The sequence below is a fragment of the Pelobates fuscus genome, chromosome 3 (genome assembly GCF_036172605.1).
Source record: "Pelobates fuscus isolate aPelFus1 chromosome 3, aPelFus1.pri, whole genome shotgun sequence".
NCBI classification, from domain to species: domain Eukaryota; kingdom Metazoa; phylum Chordata; class Amphibia; order Anura; family Pelobatidae; genus Pelobates; species Pelobates fuscus.
The window spans coordinates 393,314,590-393,330,365 of NC_086319.1; the positions used below are offsets into that span (position 1 = coordinate 393,314,590).

Genomic DNA, 15,776 nt, shown 5'->3' on the forward strand with positions numbered 1-15,776 from the left:
AGAACAACCACTATATATTAAATATATGATGACTGAAAATTCATCAAGCTAAAATTTGTATTTGCTTCTCTGGCAGTTTAAAAAGGAGATACTATATGTGTCTATCTTATTTACTTCACAGGGTCATTCTCAGTTTATTTGATCCCCTAGAATGTTTGATTAAACCTTCTTTTTTTTTCTTGTGAAAGCAAGGCCTTTTTCCCATCAACTTTCTCAAAGGGTTTTCCAAAGAAGACTTCTTCCAGGAGACATATAGCACAGAGACGTGCTTTGGAAGAATAATCTGTGCCCCCGGATTACAACTATAAGGCTCTACGTGAAGCAAGTGAGAAAGCCATCCCGTTGGCAACCATCTTTGTAATATCCAGCAAAGAGTTCAAGAATTATTCAGCTGCTAATCTGATTTTTGCCATTAAGGAACAGTTCTCTTTTAAAACCTTTCTAAATATATCCAAGCACATTCTCAATCTATTATTTGAAAGTCCTGAATACTCTCTCTCAATATGCTGGGACCTGTGATGGCAGCTGTGGACAAGACGGAGGCACGGGGAAGAAAGGCAATGGCCATCCATAAAAGTAACCAAAACCCAGACCCAAACACAGAACGCAGAGTTTGGTGAATTAGCTGCACAACTCAAGGCGGAGAAGGTGGTTTCCTATAGTACAATGTGTCCTGCAGAGGCAGCATTTAGCATTCTTTGTATACCCATGCTAGACATGGATAGTGGTCAGAAAAGAAAGTTCACTTTGGTAAAATTATCATGACTGAGGGAATTGAGTGAGGAAAGGAGAATAGAGTGGAGTATGAAAGGAGGGGGATCTTTTAGAGCTATAGTTATTCTCTATCAATTAATCAATCAGTCAAGTTCCAATCTTGTGCCACTGGGACAAAGTTAATCTTCAAAACTGATACTGCCACGGCCAGTGTGGAAATGTAGTTTATTACCTTCATAGCTGCGGGCAATATTTGAATGTTTGTTGACAACTGAGATGTATTTGCTATAAAGATGGATTGATGTCAATTATTCCTCCAATGATGTACCTCTTGGATAGAGAAAGGTCCAATCTGCCACCATTTGGAAAACGTAAAACAAGGCATGAGCCAGTATGTTGTGGTGCTGTGGCTTAGTTGGTTAAAGCGCCTGTCTAGTAAACAGGAGGTCCTGAGTTTGAATCTCAGCAGTGCCTATTTTAGCTCTAGAATTGGAAAACTATCTTAAGTGCCTCATCATTATTGCATCGAATCTACATCTCTTGCGTTATGGCACATAAATCACACAAGAACAACCACTATATATTAAATATATGTTGACCGAAAATTCATCAACCTAAAATTTGTATTTGCTTCTCTGGCAGTTTAAAAAGGAGATACTATATGTGTCTATCTTATTTACTTCACAGGGTCATTCTCAGTTTATTTGATCCCCTAGAATGTTTGATTAAACCTTCTTTTTTTTTTCTTGTGAAAGCAAGGCCTTTTTCCCATCAACTTTCTCAGAGGGTTTTCCAAAGAAGACTTCTTCCAGGAGACATATAGCACAGAGACGTGCTTTGGAAGAATAATCTGTGCCCCCGGATTACAACTATAAGGCTCTACGTGAAGCAAGTGAGAAATCCATCCCGTTGGCAACCATCTTTGTAATATCCAGCAAAGATTTCAAGAATTATTCAGCTGCTAATCTGATTTTTGCCATTAAGGAACAGTTCTCTTTTAAAACCTTTCTAAATATTTCCAAGCACATTCTCAATCTATTATTTGAAAGTCCTGAATACTCTCTCTCAATATGCAGGGACCTGTGATGGCAGCTGTGGACAAGACGGAGGCATGGGGAAGAAAGGCAATGGCCATCCATAAAAGTAACCCAAAACCCAGACCCAAACACAGAACGCAGAGTTTGGTGAATTAGCTGCACAACTCAAGGCGGAGAAGGTGGTTTCCTATAGTACAATGTGTCCTGCAGAGGCAGCATTTATCATTCTTTGTATACCCATGCTAGACATGGATAGTGGTCAGAAAAGAAAGTTCACTTTGGTAAAATTATCATGACTGAGGGAATTGAGTGAGGAAAGGAGAATAGAGTGGAGTATGAAAGGAGGGGGATCTTTTAGAGCTATAGTTATCCTCTATCAATTAATCAATCAGTCAAGTTCCAATCTTGTGCCACTGGGACAAAGTTAATCTTCAAAACTGATACTGCCACGGCCAGTGTGGAAATGTAGTTTATTACCTTCATAGCTGCGGGCAATATTTGAATGTTTGTTGACAACTGAGATGTATTTGCTATAAAGATGGATTGATGTCAATTAATCCTCCAATGATGTATCTCTTGGAAAGAGAAAGGTCCAATCTGCCACTATTTGGAAAACGTAAAACAAGGCATGAGCCAGTATGTTGTGGTGCTGTGGCTTAGTAGGTTAAAGCGCCTGTCTAGTAAACAGGAGATCCTGAGTTCGAATCTCAGCAGTGCCTATTTTAGCTCTAGAATTGGAAAACTATCTTATGTGCCTCATCATTATTGCATCGAATCTACATCTCTTGCGTTATGGCACATAAATCACACAAGAACAACCATTATATATTAAATATATGTTGACTGAAAATTCATCAACCTAAAATTTGTATTTGCTTCTCTGGCAGTTTAAAAAGGAGGTACTATATGTGTCTATCTTATTTACTTCACAGGGTCATTCTCAGTTTATTTGATCCCCTAGAATGTTTGATTAAACCTTCTTTTTTTTTTCTTGTGAAAGCAAGGCCTTTTTCCCATCAACTTTCTCAGAGGGTTTTCCAAAGAAGACTTCTTCCAGGAGACATATAGCACAGAGACGTGCTTTGGAAGAATAATCTGTGCCCCCGGATTACAACTATAAGGCTCTACGTGAAGCAAGTGAGAAATCCATCCCGTTGGCAACCATCTTTGTAATATCCAGCAAAGATTTCAAGAATTATTCAGCTGCTAATCTGATTTTTGCCATTAAGGAACAGTTCTCTTTTAAAACCTTTCTAAATATTTCCAAGCACATTCTCAATCTATTATTTGAAAGTCCTGAATACTCTCTCTCAATATGCTGGGACCTGTGATGGCAGCTGTGGACAAGACGGAGGCATGGGGAAGAAAGGCAATGGCCATCCATAAAAGTAACCCAAAACCCAGACCCAAACACAGAACGCAGAGTTTGGTGAATTAGCTGCACAACTCAAGGCGGAGAAGGTGGTTTCCTATAGTACAATGTGTCCTGCAGAGGCAGCATTTAGCATTCTTTGTATACCCATGCTAGACATGGATAGTGGTCAGAAAAGAAAGTTCACTTTGGTAAAATTATCATGACTGAGGGAATTGAGTGAGGAAAGGAGAATAGAGTGGAGTATGAAATGAGGGGGATCTTTTAGAGCTATAGTTATTCTCTATCAATTAATCAATCAGTCAAGTTCCAATCTTGTGCCACTGGGACAAAGTTAATCTTCAAAACTGATACTGCCACGGCCAGTGTGGAAATGTAGTTTATTACCTTCATAGCTGCGGGCAATATTTGAATGTTTGTTGACAACTGAGATGTATTTGCTATAAAGATGGATTGATGTCAATTAATCCTCCACTGATGTACCTCTTGGATAGAGAAAGGTCCAATCTGCCACCATTTGGAAAACGTAAAACAAGGCATGAGCCAGTATGTTGTGGTGCTGTGGCTTAGTTGGTTAAAGCGCCTGTCTAGTAAACAGGAGATCCTGAGTTCGAATCTCAGCAGTGCCTATTTTAGCTCTAGAATTGGAAAACTATCTTATGTGCCTCATTATTATTGCATCGAATCTACATCTCTTGCGTTATGGCACATAAATCACACAAGAACAACCACTATATATTAAATATATGTTGACTGAAAATTCATCAACCTAAAATTTGTATTTGCTTCTCTGTCAGTTTAAAAAGGAGATACTATATGTGTCTATCTTATTTACTTCACAGGGTCATTCTCAGTTTATTTGATCCCCTAGAATGTTTGATTAAACCTTCTTTTTTTTTCTTGTGAAAGCAAGGCCTTTTTCCCATCAACTTTCTCAAAGGGTTTTCCAAAGAAGACTTCTTCCAGGAGACATATAGCACAGAGACGTGCTTTGGAAGCATAATCTGTGCCCCCGGATTACAACTATAAGTCTCTACGTGAAGCAAGTGAGAAAGCCATCCCGTTGGCTACCCATCTTTTTAATATCCAGCAAACATTCCAAGAATTATTCAGCTGCTAATCTGATTTTTGCCATTAAGGAACAGTTCTCTTTTAAAACCTTTCTAAATATATCCAAGCACATTCTCAATCTATTATTTGAAAGTCCTGAATACTCTCTCTCAATATGCAGGGACCTGTGATGGCAGCTGTGGACAAGACGGAGGCACGGGAAGAAAGGCAATGGCCATCCATAAAAGTAACCAAAACCCAGACCCAAACACAGAACGCAGAGTTTGGTGAATTAGCTGCACAACTCAAGGCGGAGAAGGTGGTTTCCTATAGTACAATGTGTCCTGAAAGGCAGCATTTAGCATTCTTTGTATACCCATGCTAGACATGGATAGTGGTCAGAAAAGAAAGTTCACTTTGGTAAAATTATCATGACTGAGGGAATTGAGTGAGGAAAGGAGAATAGAGTGGAGTATGAAATGAGGGGGATCTTTTAGAGCTATAGTTATTCTCTATCAATTAATCAATCAGTCAAGTTCCAATCTTGTGCCACTGGGACAAAGTTAATCTTCAAAACTGATACTGCCACGGCCAGTGTGGAAATGTAGTTTATTACCTTCATAGCTGCGGGCAATATTTGAATGTTTGTTGACAACTGAGATGTATTTGCTATAAAGATGGATTGATGTCAATTAATCCTCCACTGATGTACCTCTTGGATAGAGAAAGGTCCAATCTGCCACCATTTGGAAAACGTAAAACAAGGCATGAGCCAGTATGTTGTGGTGCTGTGGCTTAGTTGGTTAAAGCGCCTGTCTAGTCAACAGGAGGTCCTGAGTTTGAATCTCAGCAGTGCCTATTTTAGCTCTAGAATTGGAAAACTATCTTAAGTGCCTCATCATTATTGCATCGAATCTACATCTCTTGCGTTATGGCACATAAATCACACAAGAACAACCACTATATATTAAATATATGTTGACTGAAAATTCATCGACCTAAAATTTGTATTTGCTTCTCTGGCAGTTTAAAAAGGAGATACTATATGTGTCTATCTTATTTACTTCACAGGGTCATTCTCAGTTTATTTGATCCCCTAGAATGTTTGATTAAACCTTCCTTTTTTTACTTGTGAAAGCAAGGCCTTTTTCCCATCAACTTTCTCAAAGGGTTTTCCAAAGAAGACTTCTTCCAGGAGACATATAGCACAGAGACGTGCTTTGGAAGTATAATCTGTGCCCCCGGATTACAACTATAAGGCTCTACGTGAAGCAAGTGAGAAAGCCATCCCGTTGGCAACCATCTTTGTAATATCCAGCAAAGATTTCAAGAATTATTCAGCTGCTAATCTGATTTTTGCCATTAAGGAACAGTTCTCTTTTAAAACCTTTCTAAATATATCCAAGCACATTCTCAATCTATTATTTGAAAGTCCTGAATACTCTCTCTCAATATGCAGGGACCTGTGATGGCAGCTGTGGACAAGACGGAGGCACGGGAAGAAAGGCAATGGCCATCCATAAAAGTAACCAAAACCCAGACCCAAACACAGAACGCAGAGTTTGGTGAATTAGCTGCACAACTCAAGGCGGAGAAGGTGGTTTCCTATAGTACAATGTGTCCTGAAAGGCAGCATTTAGCATTCTTTGTATACCCATGCTAGACATGGATAGTGGTCAGAAAAGAAAGTTCACTTTGGTAAAATTATCATGACTGAGGGAATTGAGTGAGGAAAGGAGAATAGAGTGGAGTATGAAATGAGGGGGATCTTTTAGAGCTATAGTTATTCTCTATCAATTAATCAATCAGTCAAGTTCCAATCTTGTGCCACTGGGACAAAGTTAATCTTCAAAACTGATACTGCCACGGCCAGTGTGGAAATGTAGTTTATTACCTTCATAGCTGCGGGCAATATTTGAATGTTTGTTGACAACTGAGATGTATTTGCTATAAAGATGGATTGATGTCAATTAATCCTCCACTGATGTACCTCTTGGATAGAGAAAGGTCCAATCTGCCACCATTTGGAAAACGTAAAACAAGGCATGAGCCAGTATGTTGTGGTGCTGTGGCTTAGTTGGTTAAAGCGCCTGTCTAGTCAACAGGAGGTCCTGAGTTTGAATCTCAGCAGTGCCTATTTTAGCTCTAGAATTGGAAAACTATCTTAAGTGCCTCATCATTATTGCATCGAATCTACATCTCTTGCGTTATGGCACATAAATCACACAAGAACAACCACTATATATTAAATATATGTTGACTGAAAATTCATCGACCTAAAATTTGTATTTGCTTCTCTGGCAGTTTAAAAAGGAGATACTATATGTGTCTATCTTATTTACTTCACAGGGTCATTCTCAGTTTATTTGATCCCCTAGAATGTTTGATTAAACCTTCCTTTTTTTACTTGTGAAAGCAAGGCCTTTTTCCCATCAACTTTCTCAAAGGGTTTTCCAAAGAAGACTTCTTCCAGGAGACATATAGCACAGAGACGTGCTTTGGAAGTATAATCTGTGCCCCCGGATTACAACTATAAGGCTCTACGTGAAGCAAGTGAGAAAGCCATCCCGTTGGCAACCATCTTTGTAATATCCAGCAAAGATTTCAAGAATTATTCAGCTGCTAATCTGATTTTTGCCATTAAGGAACAGTTCTCTTTTAAAACCTTTCTAAATATATCCAAGCACATTCTCAATCTATTATTTGAAAGTCCTGAATACTCTCTCTCAATATGCAGGGACCTGTGATGGCAGCTGTGGACAAGACGGAGGCACGGGGAAGAAAGGCAATGGCCATCCATAAAAGTAACCAAAACCCAGACCCAAACACAGAACGCAGAGTTTGGTGAATTAGCTGCACAACTCAAGGCGGAGAAGGTGGTTTCCTATAGTACAATGTGTCCTGCAGAGGCAGCATTTAGCATTCTTTGTATACCCATGCTAGACATGGATAGTGGTCAGAAAAGAAAGTTCACTTTGGTAAAATTATCATGACTGAGGGAATTGAGTGAGGAAAGGAGAATAGAGTGGAGTATGAAAGGAGGGGGATCTTTTAGAGCTATAGTTATCCTCTATCAATTAATCAATCAGTCAAGTTCCAATCTTGTGCCACTGGGACAAAGTTAATCTTCAAAACTGATACTGCCACGGCCAGTGTGGAAATGTAGTTTATTACCTTCATAGCTGCGGGCAATATTTGAATGTTTGTTGACAACTGAGATGTATTTGCTATAAAGATGGATTGATGTCAATTAATCCTCCAATGATGTATCTCATGGATAGAGAAAGGTCCAATCTGCCACCATTTGGAAAACGTAAAACAAGGCATGAGCCAGTATGTTGTGGTGCTGTGGCTTAGTTGGTTAAAGCGCCTGTCTAGTAAACAGGAGATCCTGAGTTCGAATCTCAGCAGTGCCTATTTTAGCTCTAGAATTGGAAAACTATCTTATGTGCCTCATCATTATTGCACCGAATCTACATCTCTTGCGTTATGGCACATAAATCACACAAGAACAACCACTATATATTAAATATATGTTGACTGAAAATTCATCAACCTAAAATTTGTATTTGCTTCTCTGGCAGTTTAAAAAGGAGATACTATATGTGTCTATCTTATTTACTTCACAGGGTCATTCTCAGTTTATTTGATCCCCTAGAATGTTTGATTATACCTTCTTTTTTTTTCTTGTGAAAGCAAGGCCTTTTTCCCATCAACTTTCTCAAAGGGTTTTCCAAAGAAGACTTCTTCCAGGAGACATATAGCACAGAGACGTGCTTTGGAAGAATAATCTGTGCCCCCGGATTACAACTATAAGGCTCTACGTGAAGCAAGTGAGAAAGCCATCCCGTTGGCAACCATCTTTGTAATATCCAGCAAAGATTTCAAGAATTATTCAGCTGCTAATCTGATTTTTGCCATTAAGGAACAGTTCTCTTTTAAAACCTTTCTAAATATTTCCAAGCACATTCTCAATCTATTATTTGAAAGTCCTGAATACTCTCTCTCAATATGCTGGGACCTGTGATGGCAGCTGTGGACAAGACGGAGGTACGGGCAAGAAAGGCAATGGCCATCCATAAAAGTAACCAAAACCCTGACCCAAACACAGAACGCAGAGTTTGGTGAATTAGCTGCACAACTCAAGGCGGAGAAGGTGGTTTCCTATAGTACAATGTGTCCTGCAGAGGCAGCATTTAGCATTCTTTGTATACATATGCTAGACATGGATAGTGGTCAGAAAAGAATGTTCACTTTGGTAAAATTATCATGACTGAGGGAATTGAGTGAGGAAAGGAGAATAGAGTGGAGTATGAAAGGAGGGGGATCTTTTAGAGCTATAGTTATCCTCTATCAATTAATCAATCAGTCAAGTTCCAATCTTGTGCCACTGGGACAAAGTTAATCTTCAAAACTGATACTGCCACGGCCAGTGTGGAAATGTAGTTTATTACCTTCATAGCTGCGGGCAATATTTGAATGTTTGTTGACAACTGAGATGTATTTGCTATAAAGATGGATTGATGTCAATTAATCCTCCAATGATGTATCTCATGGATAGAGAAAGGTCCAATCTGCCACCATTTGGAAAACGTAAAACAAGGGATGAGCCAGTATGTTGTGGTGCTGTGGCTTAGTTGGTTAAAGCGCCTGTCTAGTAAACAGGAGATCCTTAGTTCGAATCTCAGCAGTGCCTATTTTAGCTCTAGAATTGGAAAACTATCTTATGTGCCTCATCATTATTGCATCGAATCTACATCTCTTGCGTTATGGCACATAAATCACACAAGAACAACCACTATATATTAAATATATGTTGACTGAAAATTCATCAACTTAAAATTTGTATTTGCTTCTCTGGCAGTTTAAAAAGGAGATACTATATGTGTCTATCTTATTTACTTCACAGGGTCATTCTCAGTTTATTTGATCCCCTAGAATGTTTGATTAAACCTTCTTTTTTTTTCTTGTGAAAGCAAGGCCTTTTTCCCATCAACTTTCTCAAAGGGTTTTCCAAAGAAGACTTCTTCCAGGAGACATATAGCACAGAGACGTGCTTTGGAAGCATAATCTGTGCCTCCGGCCAGTGTGGAAATGTAGTTTATTACCTTCATAGCTGCGGGCAATATTTGAATGTTTGTTGACAACTGAGATGTATTTGCTATAAAGATGGATTGATGTCAATTAATCCTCCAATGATGTATCTCTTGGAAAGAGAAAGGTCCAATCTGCCACCATTTGGAAAACGTAAAACAAGGCATGAGCCAGTATGTTGTGGTGCTGTGGCTTAGTTGGTTAAAGCGCCTGTCTAGTAAACAGGAGATCCTGAGGTCGAATCTCAGCAGTGCCTATTTTAGCTCTAGAATTGGAAAACTATCTTATGTGCCTCATCATTATTGCATCGAATCTACATCTCTTGCGTTATGGCACATAAATCACACAAGAACAACCATTATATATTAAATATATGTTGACTGAAAATTCATCAACCTAAAATTTGTATTTGCTTCTCTGGCAGTTTAAAAAGGAGGTACTATATGTGTCTATCTTATTTACTTCACAGGGTCATTCTCAGTTTATTTGATCCCCTAGAATGTTTGATTAAACCTTCTTTTTTTTTCTTGTGAAAGCAAGGCCTTTTTCCCATCAACTTTCTCAGAGGATTTTCCAAAGAAGACTTCTTCCAGGAGACATATAGCACAGAGACGTGCTTTGGAAGAATAACCTGTGCCCCCGGATTACAACTATAAGGCTCTACGTGAAGCAAGTGAGAAAGCCATCCCGTTGGCAACCATCTTTGTAATATCCAGCAAAGATTTCAAGAATTATTCAGCTGCTAATCTGATTTTTGCCATTAAGGAACAGTTCTCTTTTAAAAATTTTCTAAATATTTCCAAGCACATTCTCAATCTATTATTTGAAATTCCTGAATAGTCTCTCTCAATATGCAGGGACCTGTGATGGCAGCTGTGGACAAGACGGAGGCATGGGGAAGAAAGGCAATGGCCATCCATAAAAGTAACCCAAAACCCAGACCCAAACACAGAACGCAGAGTTTGGTGAATTAGCTGCACAACTCAAGGCGGAGAAGGTGGTTTCCTATAGTACAATGTGTCCTGCAGAGGCAGCATTTAGCATTCTTTGTATACCCATGCTAGACATGGATAGTGGTCAGAAAAGAAAGTTCACTTTGGTAAAATTATCATGACTGAGGGAATTGAGTGAGGAAAGGAGAATAGAGTGGAGTATGAATGGAGGGGGATCTTTTAGAGCTATAGTTATCCTCTATCAATTAATCAATCAGTCAAGTTCCAATCTTGTGCCACTGGGACAAAGTTAATCTTCAAAACTGATACTGCCACGGCCAGTGTGGAAATGTAGTTTATTACCTTCATAGCTGCGGGCAATATTTGAATGTTTGTTGACAACTGAGATGTATTTGCTATAAAGATGGATTGATGTCAATTAATCCTCCAATGATGTATCTCATGGATAGAGAAAGGTCCAATCTGCCACCATTTGGAAAACATAAAACAAGGCATGAGCCAGTATGTTGTGGTGCTGTGGTTTAGTTGGTTAAAGCGCCTGTCTAGTAAACAGGAGATCCTTAGTTCGAATCTCAGCAGTGCCTATTTTAGCTCTAGAATTGGAAAACTATCTTATGTGCCTCATCATTATTGCATCGAATCTACACCTCTTGCGTTATGGCACATAAATTACACAAGAACAACCATTATATATTAAATATATGTTGACTGAAAATTCATCAACCTAAAATTTGTATTTGCTTCTCTGGCAGTTTAAAAAGGAGGTACTATATGTGTCTATCTTATTTACTTCACAGGGTCATTCTCAGTTTATTTGATCCCCTAGAATGTTTGATTAAACCTTCTTTTTTTTTCTTGTGAAAGCAAGGCCTTTTTCCCATCAACTTTCTCAGAGGGTTTTCCAAAGAAGACTTCTTCCAGGAGACATATAGCACAGAGACGTGCTTTGGAAGAATAATCTGTGCCCCCGGATTACAACTATAAGGCTCTACGTGAAGCAAGTGAGAAAGCCATCCCGTTGGCAACCATCTTTGTAATATCCAGCAAAGATTTCAAGAATTATTCAGCTGCTAATCTGATTTTTGCCATTAAGGAACAGTTCTCTTTTAAAACCTTTCTAAATATTTCCAAGCACATTCTCAATCTATTATTTGAAAGTCCTGAATACTCTCTCTCAATATGCAGGGACCTGTGATGGCAGCTGTGGACAAGACGGAGGCATGGGGAAGAAAGGCAATGGCCATCCATAAAAGTAACCCAAAACCCAGACCCAAACACAGAACGCAGAGTTTGGTGAATTAGCTGCACAACTCAAGGCGGAGAAGGTGGTTTCCTATAGTACAATGTGTCCTGCAGAGGCAGCATTTAGCATTCTTTGTATACCCATGCTAGACATGGATAGTGGTCAGAAAAGAAAGTTCACTTTGGTAAAATTATCATGACTGAGGGAATTGAGTGAGGAAAGGAGAATAGAGTGGAGTATGAAAGGAGGGGGATCTTTTAGAGCTATAGTTATCCTCTATCAATTAATCAATCAGTCAAGTTCCAATCTTGTGCCACTGGGACAAAGTTAATCTTCAAAACTGATACTGCCACGGCCAGTGTGGAAATGTAGTTTATTACCTTCATAGCTGCGGGCAATATTTGAATGTTTGTTGACAACTGAGATGTATTTGCTATAAAGATGGATTGATGTCAATTAATCCTCCAATGATGTATCTCTTGGAAAGAGAAAGGTCCAATCTGCCACCATTTGGAAAACGTAAAACAAGGCATGAGCCAGTATGTTGTGGTGCTGTGGCTTAGTTGGTTAAAGCGCCTGTCTAGTAAACAGGAGATCCTGAGGTCGAATCTCAGCAGTGCCTATTTTAGCTCTAGAATTGGAAAACTATCTTATGTGCCTCATCATTATTGCATCGAATCTACATCTCTTGCGTTATGGCACATAAATCACACAAGAACAACCATTATATATTAAATATATGTTGACTGAAAATTCATCAACCTAAAATTTGTATTTGCTTCTCTGGCAGTTTAAAAAGGAGGTACTATATGTGTCTATCTTATTTACTTCACAGGGTCATTCTCAGTTTATTTGATCCCCTAGAATGTTTGATTAAACCTTCTTTTTTTTTCTTGTGAAAGCAAGGCCTTTTTCCCATCAACTTTCTCAGAGGGTTTTCCAAAGAAGACTTCTTCCAGGAGACATATAGCACAGAGACGTGCTTTGGAAGAATAACCTGTGCCCCCGGATTACAACTATAAGGCTCTACGTGAAGCAAGTGAGAAAGCCATCCCGTTGGCAACCATCTTTGTAATATCCAGCAAAGATTTCAAGAATTATTCAGCTGCTAATCTGATTTTTGCCATTAAGGAACAGTTCTCTTTTAAAAATTTTCTAAATATTTCCAAGCACATTCTCAATCTATTATTTGAAATTCCTGAATAGTCTCTCTCAATATGCAGGGACCTGTGATGGCAGCTGTGGACAAGACGGAGGCATGGGGAAGAAAGGCAATGGCCATCCATAAAAGTAACCCAAAACCCAGACCCAAACACAGAACGCAGAGTTTGGTGAATTAGCTGCACAACTCAAGGCGGAGAAGGTGGTTTCCTATAGTACAATGTGTCCTGCAGAGGCAGCATTTAGCATTCTTTGTATACCCATGCTAGACATGGATAGTGGTCAGAAAAGAAAGTTCACTTTGGTAAAATTATCATGACTGAGGGAATTGAGTGAGGAAAGGAGAATAGAGTGGAGTATGAATGGAGGGGGATCTTTTAGAGCTATAGTTATCCTCTATCAATTAATCAATCAGTCAAGTTCCAATCTTGTGCCACTGGGACAAAGTTAATCTTCAAAACTGATACTGCCACGGCCAGTGTGGAAATGTAGTTTATTACCTTCATAGCTGCGGGCAATATTTGAATGTTTGTTGACAACTGAGATGTATTTGCTATAAAGATGGATTGATGTCAATTAATCCTCCAATGATGTATCTCATGGATAGAGAAAGGTCCAATCTGCCACCATTTGGAAAACATAAAACAAGGCATGAGCCAGTATGTTGTGGTGCTGTGGTTTAGTTGGTTAAAGCACCTGTCTAGTAAACAGGAGATCCTTAGTTCGAATCTCAGCAGTGCCTATTTTAGCTCTAGAATTGGAAAACTATCTTATGTGCCTCATCATTATTGCATCGAATCTACACCTCTTGCGTTATGGCACATAAATTACACAAGAACAACCATTATATATTAAATATATGTTGACTGAAAATTCATCAACCTAAAATTTGTATTTGCTTCTCTGGCAGTTTAAAAAGGAGGTACTATATGTGTCTATCTTATTTACTTCACAGGGTCATTCTCAGTTTATTTGATCCCCTAGAATGTTTGATTAAACCTTCTTTTTTTTTCTTGTGAAAGCAAGGCCTTTTTCCCATCAACTTTCTCAGAGGGTTTTCCAAAGAAGACTTCTTCCAGGAGACATATAGCACAGAGACGTGCTTTGGAAGAATAATCTGTGCCCCCGGATTACAACTATAAGGCTCTACGTGAAGCAAGTGAGAAAGCCATCCCGTTGGCAACCATCTTTGTAATATCCAGCAAAGATTTCAAGAATTATTCAGCTGCTAATCTGATTTTTGCCATTAAGGAACAGTTCTCTTTTAAAACCTTTCTAAATATTTCCAAGCACATTCTCAATCTATTATTTGAAAGTCCTGAATACTCTCTCTCAATATGCAGGGACCTGTGATGGCAGCTGTGGACAAGACGGAGGCATGGGGAAGAAAGGCAATGGCCATCCATAAAAGTAACCCAAAACCCAGACCCAAACACAGAACGCAGAGTTTGGTGAATTAGCTGCACAACTCAAGGCGGAGAAGGTGGTTTCCTATAGTACAATGTGTCCTGCAGAGGCAGCATTTAGCATTCTTTGTATACCCATGCTAGACATGGATAGTGGTCAGAAAAGAAAGTTCACTTTGGTAAAATTATCATGACTGAGGGAATTGAGTGAGGAAAGGAGAATAGAGTGGAGTATGAAAGGAGGGGGATCTTTTAGAGCTATAGTTATCCTCTATCAATTAATCAATCAGTCAAGTTCCAATCTTGTGCCACTGGGACAAAGTTAATCTTCAAAACTGATACTGCCACGGCCAGTGTGGAAATGTAGTTTATTACCTTCATAGCTGCGGGCAATATTTGAATGTTTGTTGACAACTGAGATGTATTTGCTATAAAGATGGATTGATGTCAATTAATCCTCCAATGATGTATCTCTTGGAAAGAGAAAGGTCCAATCTGCCACCATTTGGAAAACGTAAAACAAGGCATGAGCCAGTATGTTGTGGTGCTGTGGCTTAGTTGGTTAAAGCGCCTGTCTAGTAAACAGGAGATCCTGAGGTCGAATCTCAGCAGTGCCTATTTTAGCTCTAGAATTGGAAAACTATCTTATGTGCCTCATCATTATTGCATCGAATCTACATCTCTTGCGTTATGGCACATAAATCACACAAGAACAACCATTATATATTAAATATATGTTGACTGAAAATTCATCAACCTAAAATTTGTATTTGCTTCTCTGGCAGTTTAAAAAGGAGGTACTATATGTGTCTATCTTATTTACTTCACAGGGTCATTCTCAGTTTATTTGATCCCCTAGAATGTTTGATTAAACCTTCTTTTTTTTTCTTGTGAAAGCAAGGCCTTTTTCCCATCAACTTTCTCAGAGGGTTTTCCAAAGAAGACTTCTTCCAGGAGACATATAGCACAGAGACGTGCTTTGGAAGAATAACCTGTGCCCCCGGATTACAACTATAAGGCTCTACGTGAAGCAAGTGAGAAAGCCATCCCGTTGGCAACCATCTTTGTAATATCCAGCAAAGATTTCAAGAATTATTCAGCTGCTAATCTGATTTTTGCCATTAAGGAACAGTTCTCTTTTAAAAATTTTCTAAATATTTCCAAGCACATTCTCAATCTATTATTTGAAATTCCTGAATAGTCTCTCTCAATATGCAGGGACCTGTGATGGCAGCTGTGGACAAGACGGAGGCATGGGGAAGAAAGGCAATGGCCATCCATAAAAGTAACCCAAAACCCAGACCCAAACACAGAACGCAGAGTTTGGTGAATTAGCTGCACAACTCAAGGCGGAGAAGGTGGTTTCCTATAGTACAATGTGTCCTGCAGAGGCAGCATTTAGCATTCTTTGTATACCCATGCTAGACATGGATAGTGGTCAGAAAAGAAAGTTCACTTTGGTAAAATTATCATGACTGAGGGAATTGAGTGAGGAAAGGAGAATAGAGTGGAGTATGAAAGGAGGGGGATCTTTTAGAGCTATAGTTATCCTCTATCAATTAATCAATCAGTCAAGTTCCAATCTTGTGCCACTGGGACAAAGTTAATCTTCAAAACTGATACTGCCACGGCCAGTGTGGAAATGTAGTTTATTACCTTCATAGCTGCGGGCAATATTTGAATGTTTGTTGACAACTGAGATGTATTTGCTATAAAGATGGATTGATGTCAATTAATCCTCCAATG

General features: G+C 39.0%; 10 non-coding genes across 10 annotated transcripts; all 10 read left to right on the forward strand.

The window, feature by feature from the left end:
- The first annotated feature begins 1,114 nt into the window (after positions 1-1,114).
- Positions 1,115-1,188, forward strand: TRNAT-AGU (transfer RNA threonine (anticodon AGU)). The gene has a single exon. It is a non-coding gene; the product is annotated as a tRNA-Thr (tRNA).
- Positions 1,189-2,396: 1,208 nt separating this feature from the next.
- TRNAT-AGU (transfer RNA threonine (anticodon AGU)) lies at positions 2,397-2,470 on the forward strand. Its single transcript has one exon. It is a non-coding gene; the product is annotated as a tRNA-Thr (tRNA).
- A 1,208-nt stretch (positions 2,471-3,678) lies between these two features.
- Positions 3,679-3,752, forward strand: TRNAT-AGU (transfer RNA threonine (anticodon AGU)). Its single transcript has one exon. It is a non-coding gene; the product is annotated as a tRNA-Thr (tRNA).
- A 1,205-nt stretch (positions 3,753-4,957) lies between these two features.
- TRNAT-AGU (transfer RNA threonine (anticodon AGU)) lies at positions 4,958-5,031 on the forward strand. Its single transcript has one exon. It is a non-coding gene; the product is annotated as a tRNA-Thr (tRNA).
- A 1,204-nt stretch (positions 5,032-6,235) lies between these two features.
- Positions 6,236-6,309, forward strand: TRNAT-AGU (transfer RNA threonine (anticodon AGU)). Its single transcript has one exon. It is a non-coding gene; the product is annotated as a tRNA-Thr (tRNA).
- A 1,206-nt stretch (positions 6,310-7,515) lies between these two features.
- Positions 7,516-7,589, forward strand: TRNAT-AGU (transfer RNA threonine (anticodon AGU)). The gene has a single exon. It is a non-coding gene; the product is annotated as a tRNA-Thr (tRNA).
- A 1,206-nt stretch (positions 7,590-8,795) lies between these two features.
- On the forward strand, positions 8,796-8,869 carry TRNAT-AGU (transfer RNA threonine (anticodon AGU)). The gene has a single exon. It is a non-coding gene; the product is annotated as a tRNA-Thr (tRNA).
- Positions 8,870-9,449: 580 nt separating this feature from the next.
- On the forward strand, positions 9,450-9,523 carry TRNAT-AGU (transfer RNA threonine (anticodon AGU)). Its single transcript has one exon. It is a non-coding gene; the product is annotated as a tRNA-Thr (tRNA).
- Positions 9,524-12,011: 2,488 nt separating this feature from the next.
- Positions 12,012-12,085, forward strand: TRNAT-AGU (transfer RNA threonine (anticodon AGU)). The gene has a single exon. It is a non-coding gene; the product is annotated as a tRNA-Thr (tRNA).
- A 2,488-nt stretch (positions 12,086-14,573) lies between these two features.
- TRNAT-AGU (transfer RNA threonine (anticodon AGU)) lies at positions 14,574-14,647 on the forward strand. Its single transcript has one exon. It is a non-coding gene; the product is annotated as a tRNA-Thr (tRNA).
- The last annotated feature ends 1,129 nt before the right edge of the window (positions 14,648-15,776 follow it).